Source organism: Artemia franciscana, chromosome 21, assembly GCF_032884065.1.
Source record: "Artemia franciscana chromosome 21, ASM3288406v1, whole genome shotgun sequence".
NCBI lineage: Eukaryota > Metazoa > Arthropoda > Branchiopoda > Anostraca > Artemiidae > Artemia > Artemia franciscana.
The window spans coordinates 25,404,778-25,422,591 of NC_088883.1; the positions used below are offsets into that span (position 1 = coordinate 25,404,778).

The 17,814-nt window shown below is 33.6% G+C and overlaps 1 protein-coding gene and 1 long non-coding RNA gene across 4 annotated transcripts in view; one reads left to right on the forward strand and one right to left on the reverse strand.

The window, feature by feature from the left end:
• LOC136040539 (uncharacterized) overlaps window positions 1-16,438 on the forward strand; it is an 88,849-nt gene extending 72,411 nt beyond the window's left edge. The window contains exon 2 of the long non-coding RNA XR_010620798.1: window positions 15,693-16,438. This is a non-coding gene — a long non-coding RNA (uncharacterized LOC136040539). The remainder of the gene's footprint in view (window positions 1-15,692) is intronic.
• LOC136040538 (methylmalonic aciduria type A protein, mitochondrial-like) overlaps window positions 1-17,814 on the reverse strand; it is a 198,466-nt gene that overhangs the window by 94,542 nt on the left and 86,110 nt on the right. The gene's annotated exons all lie outside the window — the stretch shown is intronic.

Here is a 17,814-nt window from a genome sequence, read left to right on the forward strand (position 1 = left end):
CTTCGTAAGTTGAAATACGTCATTTTTTCTAATTTTTCAGAATTAGTCCTCCCTCCCCCCCCCCCAATTCCCCAAATAGAGCAGATCCATTCCAGTTATGTCAATCACGTATCTAAAACTTCTGCTTGTTTTTCCCACCAAGTTTCATCCCAATCCCTCCACTAAGCGTTTTCTATGATTTTAGGTCCCCCCCAAACTCCCTCCAATGTCACCAGATCCAGTCAGATTTAAAATAAGAGCTTTGAGACACGATATTCTTCTGAATATCAAATTTCATTGAGATCCGATCACCCGTTCGTAAGTTAAAAATACCTCATTTTTTTTTATTTTTCAGAATTAACCCCCCACCCCCAACTACCCCAAAGAGCAGATCCGTTCCGGTTATTTCAATCATGTATCTAGGACTTGTGCTTATTTTTCCCACCAAGTTTCATCCTGATCCCTCCACTCTAAATGTTTTCCAAGATTTTAGGTTTTCCCCTCCCAGCTCCCTCCAATGTCACCAGATCCGGTCGGGATTTACAATAAGAGCTCTGAGACACGATATCCTTACAAACATCAAATTTCATTAAGATTTAATCAACCGTTCGTAAGTTAAAAATACTTCATTTTTTCTATTTTTTCCGAATTAACCAGCCCCCCACTCCCCCCAGATGATCAAATCGGGAAAAAACTATTTCTAATTTAACCTGGTCCACTCCCTGATACGCCTGCCAAATTTCATCGTCCTAGCTTACCTGGAAGTGCCTAAAGTAGCAAAACTGGGACCGACAAACAGACCGACAGAATTTGCGATTGCTATATGTCACTTGGTTAATACCAAGTGCCATAAAAAACTTGACATAAGTAGATCGACTGTTTAGTATACAAAGATAACACACACACACGTTTCAGAACTTTTGGACTTATGGACGTTATGAAAGAAAAAATGGTTAAAATATGTTTATTTTTCAGTAGAACACAAAATGATACTCTAGTCTTTAGAAAACTTAGTGCACGTTAGCCCTTCTTCTGTTTGTGGTGATTTATGTTGGCTTTAAGTTTGTCTTTATAGTTATTAGTAATTTATATTCTTTCTTGGCATTTTTATTCATTGTTAATGATTTCTCTTGACTATCTGTTTGATTTACTGTTTGACTTTATTTCTACTTGTCTTCAGTTTAATATAGCTCTTTAATTTTCTTGAAAGAACTTTTTTTAGATTTTACTTTTTTAACTAATTTCTGTTCAATTTTTTTTTATTACCTGAATGGACATAGGGTCTTATGATTTATTTAAATATTCCTTTTAATATGCCCTGTAAGTTTCAACGTAAAACCTACATACATTGCCCTTTTGACATTCTATAATATTGTAAAATGTAATACTGCATGTGTATTTCGTGATGAATAAATCTTATCTTATCTTATATATGTAAAGTGTCTTCCGATTTAGTTCGACATCCCTTTCAACATGGCTTGAGATCTTGAATTTACCACCCTTAGCCATTTCTGTGATATTGCATATATGCCCTTTTGACAACCTGGATGCACATAGTGTCTTGCAATTTAGTTAGACATCCTCTTCAACATACCTTGAGATATTGAATTTACGACCCTTAGCAATTCCTGTGATATTGCATATACGCCCTTTCGATAACCTTGATGCACATAGCGTCTTGCGATTTAGTTCGACATCCCCTTCAACATGCCTAGAGATCTTGAATTTATCACCCTTAGCAATTCCTGTGATATTGCACATACACCCTTTTGACAACCTGGATACGCATGGTGTCTTTTAACTTAGCTCAATATTCCCTAAAAGTTTTACCTTAATACCCTTAGCCTCTTCGGACACTCAGCATCAAAAACATCCCCGACCCGCTATTGAAAGCAATGTGTAAGCAATGGGCAACTCTACAGTTTTTGTCCTAGAGACTATGGGGTGACATTATTCATGCGGACATAGTTAGTGTTCAACTATTTTGAACGAAATCACAATCTCAAAATTTTATCGGATGTCTTTGGAGGTGGACCGGTATCCGAAAATAGCACTAGAATTCTCAGTTAAAGCCGCATGACCTCCCTCGAAAACTTCTATGACCAATCCTTTCATATGAGGTGAACCGGTCGAAAAAGAAAAATATAATACAGTGAAGCCGTATTGTTTTTCACTTTATGATTCATTACCATGAATTGTTTGTTGTGAAGAAACTTCTTTCATTTTTAGTTTAATCGCTCAAAAAGGAGAAGCATGGAGAATTCGCATTTGATCTTAATCTCTCTCTATTGAAAAAAATAAGAACCTTCCAAATCTGTCGTATAGCACTTTAAAGGTCTTCAAATAGCCTACATGCGTTTACCAAAGATTAAAAATCACTGCTTAAAAGAGTTGACACGAGAACTAACCATCCCTCAAATACACACGCGACCAATCCTAAGTTTTGAAAAAAAAACCCAGGATATTAAATAATAATAGTCCATATACTTCATATACTTTTTGAAAAATTTGTTTAATATGTATATATACTTTTTCCAATAGCCCAAGCTCAGGAATGAAATCCCAAAATCACGGGGAAATCCCAAGGAGAGTAGATAATCTCTTAGATCACACTACTTTTCCATTCACGAGAATTTAAGAAAGTTTGAGAGAGAAAAACGACTTTAATTTAAATCAAGCAGTGAACAAAACGTACTAAGAACGTACTAAGAACGAACACAACAAAAAACTATAATTATTAATAAATTCCGAAAATTTCAACTCCATATCAGGGGGCCTTTATCAACATTAAAGAAAAAAAGAGAAAAAAAACAAAAATAATTTAAGTAACTTAAAGAAACACAAAAAAACTACACAACAAGAAAGAGAGAGAAAAAAGAACAAAATAGTAAGGGCGCCACGCTCGGCTATCTCGCTTATTTCAAGAAGGGGGTACGACGGAATGGGGTTATTATGAAACATATACCAAAAGATAGCCTAAAAAAACGCTGATACCGGAAATAAAAATGACACTTTAAAACAAGGGGAGAAAGTGTAATAAATTTGGATCTAAACTTCAGATATCCGAAAAAGTGCCATCTAGCGAGAAAAAGCCGCAAACACTGGCTTCAGATGTCATTTTCCGGTGTCCTTTAGAAGAAAAAAGGAAGATTGGTGTTGTTTTGACTGCTGTTGTTTCAGTATCAAGACCAAATCAAGACAACAGAAGTGGAGAAAGAAGTTCCATGCGACAGTCTTTGGTTAATTCAGTGGAGGTTGCATAGCATGTGATGTTATGTGTGAGTAAGGCTTTTTTTATGTCATCACTTGGTCTCATCGGGTAATTTCTCTATTAACCAAAAAGTCTTGAGTGAAAGGGTATTCCTCTGAAGCTGATATTAGAGTTGTCTGTGTTTAAGGCCCATATCATGTCAGTTCGCTTCTGCTCTCTTGATCCATGTTCAAACCATTTTGATTGGCAAACCACTAACTGTCTTTCTGGCACTTTCTTGCCAGGCATCAGAACTGGCACAAAGTTGGTCATGAATCTCAGTGAAAAGGATTCGCTTATGAACTGCATGGATTTGTTCCAGTCAGGCCATAATGAGATAGATGTGAAATAAACAGACCATGTGATTCACAATTTAATCTTTTATCTGAATAAAATAATCATTTCACATATTTTAGAAAATACTGGAATTTTCAGTTACCAGAATTTAAAAAGCCTGAGTTCGTTCTAATTTTCAGCTTTCTCAAAATTTGGGGTCTAAGCCAGCGCACCCACAATCCTGCAGCCTGGACTCAAATCTCTTCGTCTCTCCAAAAAGCGTAATTTATAGAATCTAGAGGATGTACGGCGTCCCAACAGTGACATATTTGGTATAAATATATGACCATTCCTCTACACAAGGAGACATGTTAAGAAAACAATTCTTACTTCAAAATATGGAAAATAATCCTAGTTGACATATCCACTGGCACTGTTTGAGGTAACACAAAGTGGAAATACTGTCTTAACAACTGGCAGTAAGTATGTTTTATTATAATATCTGAAAGACTCTCTTACCATCGAAAAGAGGCCAGCTGGAGTACCGATTTTCCAAGAGGCAGCAAGTGTGGGAGTTGTTGTTGACCATTATGACGAACTATTTAAAGACATTACAGGTTGTGAAGTCGTTTCTTTGAAATGCAGTAATGGTTACCATGAACGGCCTGGAAACAGGCCTGGAATATGCTTTTCAATTCGACCGAATATGGTTCTCGACAGCTGGGGCTCTATCCTGCATGATATCCAAAGTACAGTAATACTTATAGCATGCATGTTTTGACCTTTGGAACGATACTGACCGCAAAGTCTTTGCTTTTCCAGTGTAACTATCAGGGGGATTGCAGATACAACTGGAATAGTTCAGCTGCTTCCAGGTGACCGGACTGTAAACTGCGAGGTTTGCCAACGAACTGAGCAGCATACATGAAGAAGCGGATACCAGGGTCGCTCTTTACACGGGTTTCTTTGCCAGGACGGGGTACATGGATGTAATCGTGGAAGCAAAAGACATAGACATTGTGGTCATTTTGCTTCAGTCTTTTAAGACAATTGAAAAGCAAAGCCATGCCACCCCTAATGTTTTGGTTCGCTTGCGGGACAAAGCCATTTCGATCGCTGAAATTGCAAATAGACTCCAACCGTCTCTAGTGAATTCCATTGCGTTTTTGCACTGTTTCGCCGGTTATGATACTGTGAGCCTCATTTTCTCCAAAGGAAAGAAGACGATCTTTAGAGCAGCTGTGCCGGGGTTACCTCGAATGTCTGGTCTTACTGAAAGATTTTGGAACACAACCACCAAGTAGTTGAGCTTCAGGAAGATATTATGAAGCTGTGTTGTGAGATTTTGATCACTTCAAAATCTGATTTTCTACAGAAAATCGGAGGAAATTCGTGTTTGAATGACCTCCGCTTTCACTTGTTTCCTCATCGGAAAACGCTGAGGAGTCTACCTCAAACCGACGGCTCCTTTGCCTTACATATGAAAAGGTGCATTTTACCTTTTTCTACGTGATTTTGAATAGGAGATAAAGGACAGATGCATAGTACCCATTAAATCGACCCTTCCTACTTGGCCATCCACTATTCAGAAAGCTTTGCCATATTGCAAATGTGGACCTTGTGGATAAAAATGTTCATGTGCAGATATAGGTTGCGATATTTTGTGCTCTTGTTGTTCGAAGTGCTGCGAGGCCGAGGCTGATTCAGACGAGGAATAATTGTGCGTGACTTGAAATGGAGAGATACTACGAAAAAAATCGTAATGAATTTGGGAATGTGAGTGTTAAATAAATTGTGTTAATTCTGACTTTGTTTAGTTTCTTTATCTGCGTCATTTCTGCCATTTTTTTTATAAATAATCTTGTTAATTTGTTATGAAGAAATTCTATTGTCTCTAGGCATTTCTCTCTCGTATTTGAGCGGAAAACTGGACCTCAAAATTTGTGGAATATGCATTTTTTTGCAAGAAACACCAAGATATAATAAAATGTCAAGCTTCGGAGTGTTCCACCCACGCAAGCAAGTGCCCTTGGTATTTTTCGAATCAGCATGGTCAATTTAGGGGGGGTAGGCTAATTCTCGTACCTGCCCCATCACGTCGTGGTATGTTTCACATTTTCAACACCTCACGCCTGGACTAAAAAGACAAAAAAAAAAAACTCAAATTTTAATAAAACTTCCTCAATACTGCTTAACTTTAGCACAGAACAGAAACACCAAAATCTAGCGATTCCTAGAGATTTTCTAGAGAGAACAAATTAATCATAAATGAAATAAGGAAAGAAAAAAGACTGCACCAGTTCTTAAAAAAACGATTACAGAAGGATTCTTTTATATAGAGAGGCAATCTAAAAGCGAATTCCGAAAGTAATTGCGAAATAAAACTTCTCAATAAAACTCCGCACCTTTATTTTTCATATTAGCAATTAAAAAGTTTGGCACAAGTTTACGACGCGCATTAAAACTTTAGAACAGCAGGATCGTAACGATACTCTTATCTTCCCCTATCATATAAGAGTAGTGAGAAATGGAAAGGCGTAAAAAATATGGACCATCTTTGAGCCTAAACCATGCTCAGAGTATTAATAGAAACGTTACAAAATCGTCACTATCACGTCTATAGGTCGTTCCTGAAATTTGCATGTTTTTTAGATACGAGGTGCTGCAGAAAAGTAATGAGGTTGATTTTTTTCTAAACAAAGTTTTTATAAAATTCAAACATCAATGTCAGCACCTTCAAAGCAGTTCCCTTGGGCAGCTAAACACCGATGGATACGTTGTTCCTGCTCTTTGTAGCAGCGCTGTAGGTCTTCAATCGCTATAGTCTTCAGAATTCTTGTTACAGCCTTTTGGGTGGTTTTATGATTGCTAATCATTTTGGTCACTTCATAAAGGCACGAAAATTTTAATTTCTATCCAAATGAACCCTCTCCCGATATTGAACACACATCCGTGATCTTTTTGTGGCAAAAAAAATACATAACTCCACATTGCCGAAGATGAGAGCTTAAAACCTATGAAACAAAGAAGAGAAAATATAATAAATGAAAAAAAAAATTAAGCAGAGAAAAATGAGGGTAGTTTCAGCCAGTGGAACAACATGAAGAGAAAATAGGCAAATATTTCGACAAGGACCTCCGCCAAGTCGTCCGCAGTGCAAAAAAAAAATCTAACCTTTTGAGGTAGACTTCATGAGACACAAATCGAGTAGTAAATAAAAACAAACCATAATAAATGAAAAAAAACATTCATCAACTGCATTACGCAAAAATTCGCTGCTTAGCAATAGACTTAGCTTCCCTATAGGCTCAGTTTTCATTAAAATGAGGACAGGTGGTTTTACTTTAAACTGAGGAAAAATCTTACTTGAATTATTTAAAATTAAGTTATTATAAATTGGACTTATGCAAATATCTCCAGTGTCTCTATTTATAGCAAAATTCCTGTTTATATATCTTTTAATCTCAATTGCCTCTCTAAAAGATTTTGGTAGACCATTTATATTAGATAATAAAATTGCTTCCTCAAATGGAAATAAATAGTCTGAATTTTCGAAAATATGGAGGGCCAAAGTAGAATAAAAAATTGTCATTTTTATTTTTATTCTCACATCTTAGGGATTTATCTATTCCACTGGCTGACACTACCTTCGTTTTTTCTGCTTTTTGATTATTTTTTCATTTATTATATTGTCTCTTCTTTGTTTCATAGGTCATGTATAGCCAGTATGGTCTTAGAATGTATTTACGAGAGCGTAATACCTCTACAAGTTGGTTGTCTGTTAGGCCGAATCTTATGGTACAAATTTTATCAAGATTCCTTGAAATGTTAGCAGCATTTCACCCCTTTTTAAAAAATCAGGCAGTTTTTCTGAGGCTCTTAGCTCTTGATGGGTAACACTAAATTTAATTACCCAAATTAGCATAAAAAGTCAATTCTTTTGGTGTATCTATTGATGCCAAAATTCTGTTTTTCAGAGTTTCGGTTACTATGGAGATATTTCGCGACGCATAACTAAAACACAGCTTCACTACTCGCAGTCTCACAAATCGCGTAGTTAAGGGGCGGAGTGCAAACTCGAACTTGGCTATGGAAGGGTCCTGATACATGTGCTGTTTCAAGGACAACGGCGCATGGTTGTCAGATCGCTTGGAGTTTGGCCAGTCTCATTACTTTTCTATCGCACCTTGTAAATGCCAAGAAAACTTATAAAGTTAACTGTTCTAAAGTAAAATATAGACATGATAATCACATTTAATCACATATTAATTCTCCTGAACTACTTTGCTCAGTTAATTCTTATTTTGAGAATAGATTAGCGATTGTTTTTTACAATTATCTTGGAAGTGTAAAAATGTGAGATGCGACTTGTAGACATGACAGCGACGACACAATTAAAGAAGAACTTGGACGCTTGCAATCACACATCAAAACATATTGCATGAAAAAAAAGATGACAGTCTCCACAATAGAAAAACATAAACAGACTTTATTGCGGACAAAGCTTTTAATTACATTAGCAGAAAGCTTGGGAAGATGTAATGAAAACACAGAAATGTATATTGATTTGGGATAGCTGAGTCAGGGCTAAATATGTTTCCCGTACGAAATTTACTAAACAGGGAGAAAGACTAGCAAACGTAATCCTAAGTAACACGTAATCCTAATGTCAAGATACAAGTCAAATACTTACTCCAAACGTTCTACAAGCACTTTGGATACAAATTTTTGAAAGTAAGAATCTAATATCTAGAAGTTTCATTTCAAAGTCACCAGGGTGACCAAAGAACATACCAAGGGCCAATTCTCATAATGATGGCAGTTGAATTTACGTTCACTTCCCATCCTCGTGAAAACAATAATTAGTTCCACATAAAGACTGATTTCTCAACATAACTCTATTTTTGGTCTCAAGGTAGAGTTGAACAAGAGATGGATGACGGGAGGATGGAATCAAAACATATATTTTCATTGAACAAATCTTGCGCAAAAACACATGTTCACATGGAAAGATGACATACGTATAGCTCTCATCTTTCTTGAAATGGGCCCTAGGCACAGTAACAATTTCTGGTGTACTTACTCTAATCATGAAAATGTGAACTCATTTTTCGGTTTTGGATAATCAAAAACCTCTACGAGAGAACCCCTAATCTTCACTCTTTCAATAAAAACCATGACCAAAGGTTTTATGAAACTGTAGTTTTTTTCTGTCTGCCTCTATTCTGCTACAACGAGTCGGACCATTGAGCCAAACCAAATTAAACTGACCTATATTTTGTAAGAGGAATTAAGAACTCAATAGCAATGAAAACTGAAATTCTTTTAGGAGCAGTTTAAAAACGGCTTCCTGAAATTACTACGGCTGGTAGTATGCCAAGCGATCGCCAGACAAAGATATTCGACAAACAACCCCACGAAGACGACTTCTTATGTAGTCAGTACGCAAAGACACGACTACGAGGAGTAACCATCATTAGCTTAATTCTGGCAAACATTATAAACAAAATTTATACAGATGGTAAGATGCAAATACTTATAGAGTACCAGCTTAGTTACCAAAACAAAACCTTTTTAAAACCACTGAAGTGATTAAGTAGGGCCATAATTTAATAAAATTCGTTGGTACCCCAGCAAACAGAAGAAAACATTAACCACTCATTGGCAAGACGAAGGAGGTATACAAGTTTGAATTTTGCTATCAAAGATATTCAAACATCACATCTTAGACTTATTACTTTTATAGCTTTACTTCTATTTTCAGTAGTTCTATTTTCTATTGTCAGTTTACTTCTTAACTTCTACTTGGATGAGGGTTGTTACCCTGGGGGTGTTTGAGAGAAGGTGATTTTCTTTTTTCTTTTTCGTTTTCGTTCATTATAATTAGTGTAGGATGCTTCTAGAAACATTTATGTAGGTTTTTTTTATTATTTTTAATTTAGGATGCCTTTAGGAATGTTTAAGTAGTTAATCGCTAAGCGCTAGCAAAATTTATATTTTTCCCTAGCGCAGTGATTTAAATCTGTTATAGTTTATATTTTTGTTTATTATGTAATTAAAAGTCAAAAATTCAAAGCTTAAATGGAACAAAAGATACACACAACTCAGGAAAAATCTTAGGCCTGATTTAAAGCTTCCGTAGTTCCCCCAAGTCAAGATTTGATCCCAGAGATTTTCAGATGGCCCCTTAAGCTGTTCATTTATACCTTTTGCTGCGCCTGAGATATTTGAGATTTGCCTTTTTTCCAACCTTAATATGAATAGTAGGCCTATCTCTTGATTTGCTTCAAAGTCTACTTCAAAATTCCCTAAAAGTTTCATCTTAGTACCTTTAGCCGTTCCTCAGACATTACAGATGCACATTTGACATTCCTTGAAGGTTTCAACTAGATACCCTTTAGCTGTTCCTGATATATTACGAACATACCATTTAGACAGCCTGGACACACATAGTGTCGTTTGATTTAGTTCAACATGTCACTCAGTTTTTCCTGAAAGTTTGAACTTAAAAACCTTAGCTATCCACGAGATACTGCAGACACAACCTTTTAATAATCTGTATGCAAGTAGTATTATTTTCTCGTTTAGTTCCACGTCACTCTAAACATTCCCTAAAAGCTTTAACTTAAAATCCTTAGCTGTTCCCGAGATATTGCAGATTCACTTTTTTGAAAACCTGGATCGATATTGTGTCATTTGGTAACCTTTCTAAAAACCAGGGTCTGAAAACCATGTAGCGTCTTTTGATTAAGTTCATAATCCTATTGAACATTCTTTGAGAGTTTCACCTTGATATCCTGCCTTTTTTGGACACCCAGGATCAAACATGCCCCCCTTCCTAATAATAAAACCAACATGTAAACAATACAGAACTTGCATTGTTTACAGCCCAGGCCCCGGGGTAGTGGGGGAGGGGCAAGTCATCCCTAGAGGCATTGTTATTAGGCCTTTCGACTATTTTGAGCGTAATGGCAATCTTAAAATTTTGCTTAGGTGTGTTTTAGGGTTTGTTTTAGGGGCAGCTAAATAGAGCATGGTAAGGGGATTTGGTGCCCTCAAATTACTTTTGAATCGTAAAAGGTGCACTAGAACTTTCAATACCCGATCAAACAAGAACTTTCCAAATTTTCTGCCAAAACACCTCCCATAATAAGTGAACTCGGAAAGAAAAAGAAAAAATAATACTTTGGAACCATATCACAACTCTTTACATAGGCAGCGCTATTACACTGCCTTTTAAATGTATTTAAAATTAATTTTGTGTTCGTTGTAAATTCATATAGTTTTAAAATTGGATAATATCAAGAATATTTGTGAGGTTCTCTGAGTTTTTCGCCTTAAGAACTAAAATGTTTGTCTTATGTCATATTATTACATGACTTTATTTCTGCTCGTCTTAGGTTTTAGTGTGGCTCTTTTCTTTTCTTTGAAGAACTACTTTTTAGAAACTGTATATAAAAATGAATCCTTGTTCATTTTTCAAAGAAAGGCTTAATGAAGAAAAAAGTTGCTTATCTTTTGCAATCTCTCATACCAGATCATGAAATAAGAAAAAAAGACAATACGGTTTATCGTCGTTTTTGTTGCTACTGCTACTGATGGATTTGTTCAATGAATAGATGAACGAATTTTAACAAGCAGCAAAAGACTAGAAATGCATAGAGACACTATTGCCACAGAGTAATTACAACTCAAATCCTTAAAGTACAAAGATGGGTCTCATAGCCACTTTACCTACTTTTTCACAATTCCCCAAATACAAGAAAATAACATGAGCCAGTGTACTTGAACAGAGTAATTACAGTTCCAATCCTTAAAGTACAAAGAAGAGTCTCATGGCCACTTCACCTACTTTTCAGAATTCCCCAAATACAGGAAAGTAACATGAGCCAGTTTATTTGGAACAGTTTTTCCACAAATTACGTTCCGCCAACTAGGAAGCAGTAATTCTAGTTCGGACTAAGTTTCAATTTTGCTTTTTACTTTCGCCAGAAAAACTCTGTTTTTTATTAAATTAATTTTTGTACGTTTTTTAGATTTAAAAAAAATAGACAATAAATCTTATAGAAAAGATCTTTGTCCGACTTAGGCAAAGAAACTATAGAAGCCAAAATGAGTTTTTGCTCAAATGAGATATTGAATACAGGTTCAACTTCGCACGTCTCAGACTTTTCCTTAAGGAATCCTGAAATTTGTCACATAAAGAGTCCATGGGGTACATTATCCTTGGCATCTTGAAGGAGTTGTAAATAACAAATTTAACTATCTATGAAATATTATCTCAAACAAATAAATAGATTTTAAAAACCTGAAGGACATCGATGTGTATTTAAATATACTTTATGAGAATTCATGTTATTATTATCCAATTTTACGACCGTAATGAAGCAAAGAATTTGAGCTTCTCATCAGAAAGTATACTTTCATGTTTTTTTTTCAACTTCTATATTTTGTGAGGATTGATCATTAGACATGGACGGGCGCTTAAATGAAAATGTACATTATAAAAACATCGTCTTATGCTAGATTCAAATCTGGTTACAAATGCTACACCGAAGTACCATCACCGCTATATTACAAAGTGTTGTACTGAAGCTATTGTATATATATATATATATATATATATATATATATATATATATATATATATATATATATATATATATATATATATATATATATATATATATATATATATATATATATATATATATATATATATATATATGGGTTCTAACCACGTGTGTGTCTTTGTTCTTCATTTTCATTTTTAACACGCTCTAATTGTCGTTTTGACGTATCTTTTAACCGCCCGTGTCTTTGCTCTTCATTTTCTCTTCTTTACTCTTAATTGTATTGGTTTTTTCTCCTCCAGTTGCCTCTTCCAGTCCTAGTTCCCACCTCCCTCTCAGCTACAATTTATTTTCTACTAATAATCTTACAATAACTAAGATAAGCATATATAATTCATGCATCCAGAGAAACAGGTCAGTTTCCTTTAGTATATCCTTGCCTTTCTGGTGTTATTCCAAAGATAGAAAAATGTCAAGTGTCACCCAATACCAGAATTGATGGTCCAGGTTGTTGAGTTTCACATCTTATCACGTTAGATAATTCATTTGTTTGTTCCAAAAAATCATCATTCATAGTAACTGCAACTGCAAATTTTCGTTTTTTGGGCCCCTCTAACAAACATTATATTACATAAATAAATGTTGCGTTGGAAACTCCACAATCTTATTTATGCTAGAAATGAATAAATGAACTTTATTACCCGTAAAAATGTAAAAAAAAACACAAAGTACGGAGCATTACGAATAAACAAAAACGATAAACAGCAAAAAAAATTCAAACTGACAAAGACAACATGAACTAATTAACCTAATATCAATATGGAAACAAGGCTGCAGAGTGTCGTAAACATGAGTAAAGTTGATAGTCTCTTTACATAAATCATCACTGGAAGACCGAATCCGAGAAGGCACGTCCATTAAACCAAATCGAGCAATGACTTTTCTATTTCGGTGCCATCTAGAAAGCCAGAGGAGGAATTTGCAATATCTGAAATAAGCCACACGTAGTCTGGTCATCTTTCTTACAAAACAGATGATCTATGCCTAATAAAACAGAAGCACAGGGGCGCAATAAGCATTATAAATCAAGCACAAACCGTTGCGGTAATAACAGCTTTTGTTTGGGGATATTTTCCCGTAAGCGAAGCGTAGGTTTTTCAAGGCTAGATTCACTATGGATGAACAGGTAGTGGAAAGTATTGGGCCGAAACACAGGCCAAGCCAACACACTAAAGAAGAACATGGTAGAACTGAAGTCCCGGCAACGAGTAAAGCGACCGAATAAGGGCTATTAAAACAAATAAACTCGCATTTAGACGCATTAACTGACAATCCAATCTTAGATAGTTCATTGGTAAATATAGTAAAATTGGAAAGCAATCCACGGCAAGTCCAAGCAACAAGTAGAACGTCGTCTGCATATACAACATAAGACAAACCAACATTACCGTAAAAACCAGAACTTTTACGAGGATGCAGGCACGATGCAAGCACACATTTAACTATACTAGGAGACAACCTTCCCGAACTCTCTTATTAATTTTTACCGGTTCAGAGATTTGGCCATTCCAGGTAACTTGAATTTCAGACTTTGAATACCAATAAGACAATAGACATAGTACAGAAGGATTAACACCTGAAGACAGAAGGAAAAATAGAGCCTGAGAGTGCACTATTTTGTCGAAAACCCCAGAAATGTCAACAGTCAGACAGTATAAAGACATTTTGATTTTTACGGCATCTTTCGTGAGTCGGCTTAAAACATGATGTGCATGGGAGCAACCGAAGCTTTTTCCGAAAACCAAACTGAAAAGGCAAAAAATCACAATTCGATTGCACATGACGTAGGATCCTTGCCTGACTTTTGAATAGACGTCACACGGCCGCAAAGGAATCTATTAGGAACTGTGCTAGCCAAGACTGGAAAAGTATTTGTGGATGGTTAAGTAGAGCTGGACAATCATAAGCAAAAAGTCGATAAGAAAGGCGGTCGCCATCAAGGCTATTTGAACGCTTAATTTTTCTTAAAGCCCGGCGAATATCAGACGTTACTAGAAGCTATTGCTACATTGCTATGCACCACATCATATAAGAAAAATTAATATGATGTCATAAGAAATACTTATATGATGTACTAGCATAGTACATGACGTTAATTGCAAAAACCAAAATTAAGGCTCTTAACGAATTTTCTCCGACTTCTGACCTATCCAGATCATTTTTTTTAAGCGAGAATATCTAAAGATAGAAATTTTCCCCAAAAATATGGAGCCGTTTTCAAGAACATATATACATACCCAATTATTGCTCACTTACGTATATATATATACATATATATATATATATATATATATATATATATATATATATATATATATATATATATATATATATATATATATATATATATATATATATATATATAATATATATATATATATATATATATATATATATATATATATATATATATATATATATATATATATATATATATATATATATATATATATATATAATATATATATATATATATATATATATATATATATATATATATATATATATATATATATATATATATATATATATATATATATATATATATATATATATATATATATGCTAGCTGTTGGTGGGGGCGCTTCGCGCCACCAACACCTAGTTGGTGGGGGCGCTTCGCGCCCCCCTCCAAGCCCGCCCGCGCGCGTAAGTCGTTACGCGCCATATTAGTTACGCGCCATTGTAGTTGTGTCCCTGTGTCCCACCTGTGAATATAGATAGATATATATATATATATATATATATATATAAATGTTTGAACTACGTAAAACTTGCGAATATACAACATTCTTCGCTGTCCCATTGTCTGTGCATATAAATAGATTGTCAGGTTTACCGACTCTTGAACATGCAACATATAATTATCCATGGGAGAAACAATCCGTATTCAGATCTATACCTCATGATTCTAATGATTGCCCTTGAGCTTTATTGATGGTGATTGCTTATCTAACATTCCCTGTGTCCCCGTCGTCATTTATATATCCCCCCTGTGCCCCCCCCGGCGTCCCCGTTGTAGTTGTGTCCCTGTGTCCCGGTCGTCATTTATATTCCCTGTGTCCCGGTCGTCATTTGTGTCCCGTTGTCCCAGTCTGTAATTTTTCTTTGAGTGTCCCGATCGTCATTTATATTCCCTGTCTCTCGGTGTCCCGGTCGTCATTTGTGTCCCGGTCTGTATATATATATATATATATATATATATATATATATATATATATAGATATATCCCCCTGTGCCCCCCGGCGTCCCCGTTGTAGTTGTGTCCCTGTGTCCCGGTCGTCATCGTCATAACAAACATGACGACAACTAACTTCATGCCGACATGACGACATGATGACATGACGTCACTCGACAAACATAACACACAAACAATATATATATATATATATATATATATATATATATATATATATATATATATATATATATATATATATATATATATATATATATATATATCTATCTATCTATCTATCTATATATATATAAAAATAAGTTGTCTGTGGATCTGTGGATGGATCAGGTGACGTCACCTGAAAAAACTGGATCAGGTGACGTCAAAACTGAAAAAACTAAAAAAAGGCAAAAACTACAAAAAAAACAAAAAACTAATAAAAAAAATAAAAAAGCAAAAAAACTAAAAAAACTAAAAAAAGGCAAAAACTACAAAAAAAACTAAAAACTAATAAAAAAGCTAAAAAACTAAAAAAACTAAAAAAAGGCAACAACTACGAAAAAAAACTAAAAACTAAAAAAAAAAATAAAAAAGCTAAAAAACTAAAAAAACTAAAAAAACTAAAAAAAGGTAAAAAACTAAAAAAAACTAAAACTAAAAAAAACTAAAAGAAAAGGAAAAAACTGAAAAATAAGCTAAAATAAAGGTAAAAACCAATAAAAAACTAAAAAAAAAACTGAAAAAAACTAAAAAAGGCAAAAACTACAAAAAAAACTAAAAACTAATAAAAAAAGTAAAAAAGCTAAAAAACTAAAAAACTAAAAAAACTAAAAAAAGGTAAAAAACTAAAAAAAATAAAAAATAAAATAAAACTAAAAAAAAGGAAAAAACTGAAAAATAAGCTAAAATAAAGGTAAAAACCAATAAAAAACTAAAAAGAAAAAAAGGAAAAAACTAAAAAAAAATTTCATCTAAAAAACTAAAAAAAACTAAAAAAGGTAAAAACTAAAAGAACTAAAAAAGAAAAAAATAAATGATGACACTCAAAGAGAAAGCGACCAGGACAAAAGGAATGTTCGATTAGCAATCAACAAAGCACCGGGACACAGGGAGTATAAATGACGACCAGGACATAAGTAAAAAAAAAACTAACAAAACTAAAAAGAAGGTAAAAACTACAAAAAAACTAAAAAGAAAAAAAAACTAAAAACTAATAAAAAAACTAAAAAATCTAAAAATCTAAATAAGCTAAAAAAGAAAAAAAAGGAAAAAAATAAAGGAGAAAAACAAAACTAAAAAACGAATGTATATACAGACCGGGACACCGGGATACAAATGACGACCGGGACACAGGGAATATAAATGACGACCGGGACACAGGGACACAACTACAACGGGGACACCGGGGGAAACAGGGGGATGTAAATGACGACCGGGACACCGGGACAGGGAATGGTCGATTAGCAATCACCATCAACAAAGCTCAAGGGCAATCATTAGAATCATGAGGTATAGACCTGAATACAGATTGTTTTCCCATGGACCATTATATGTTGCATGTTCAAGAGTCGGTAAACCTGACAATCTATTTATATGCAAAGACAATGGGACAGCAAAGAATGTTGTATATTCGCAAGTTTTACGTAGTTAAAACCATATATATATATATATATATATATATATATATATATATATATATATATATATATATATATATATATATATATATATATATATATATATATATATATATATATATATATATATATATATATATTCACAGGTGGGACATAGGGACACAACTACAATGGCGCGTAACTATTATGGCGCGTAACGACTTACGCGCGCGGGGGGGCTTGGGGGGGGGGCGCGAAGCGCCCCCACCAACTAGGTGTTGGGGTGGCGCGAAGCGCCACCCCAACAGCTAGTATATATATATATATATATATATATATATATATATATATATATATATATATATATATATATATATATATATATATATATATATATATATATATATATAAATATATATATATATATATAGATATATATATATATATATATATATATATATATATATATATATATATATATATATATATATATATATATATATCTATATATATATATATATATATATATATATATATATATATATATATATATATATATATATATATATATATATATATATATATATATATATATATATATATAGATATATATATATATATATATATATATATATATATATATATATATATATATATATCTATATCTATATATATATATATATATATATATATATAGATATAGATATAGTATATATATATATATATATATATATATATATATATATATATATATATATATATATCTATATATATATATATATATATATATATATATATATATATATATATATATATATATATATATATATATATATATATATATATATATATATAGATATAGATATATATATATATATATAT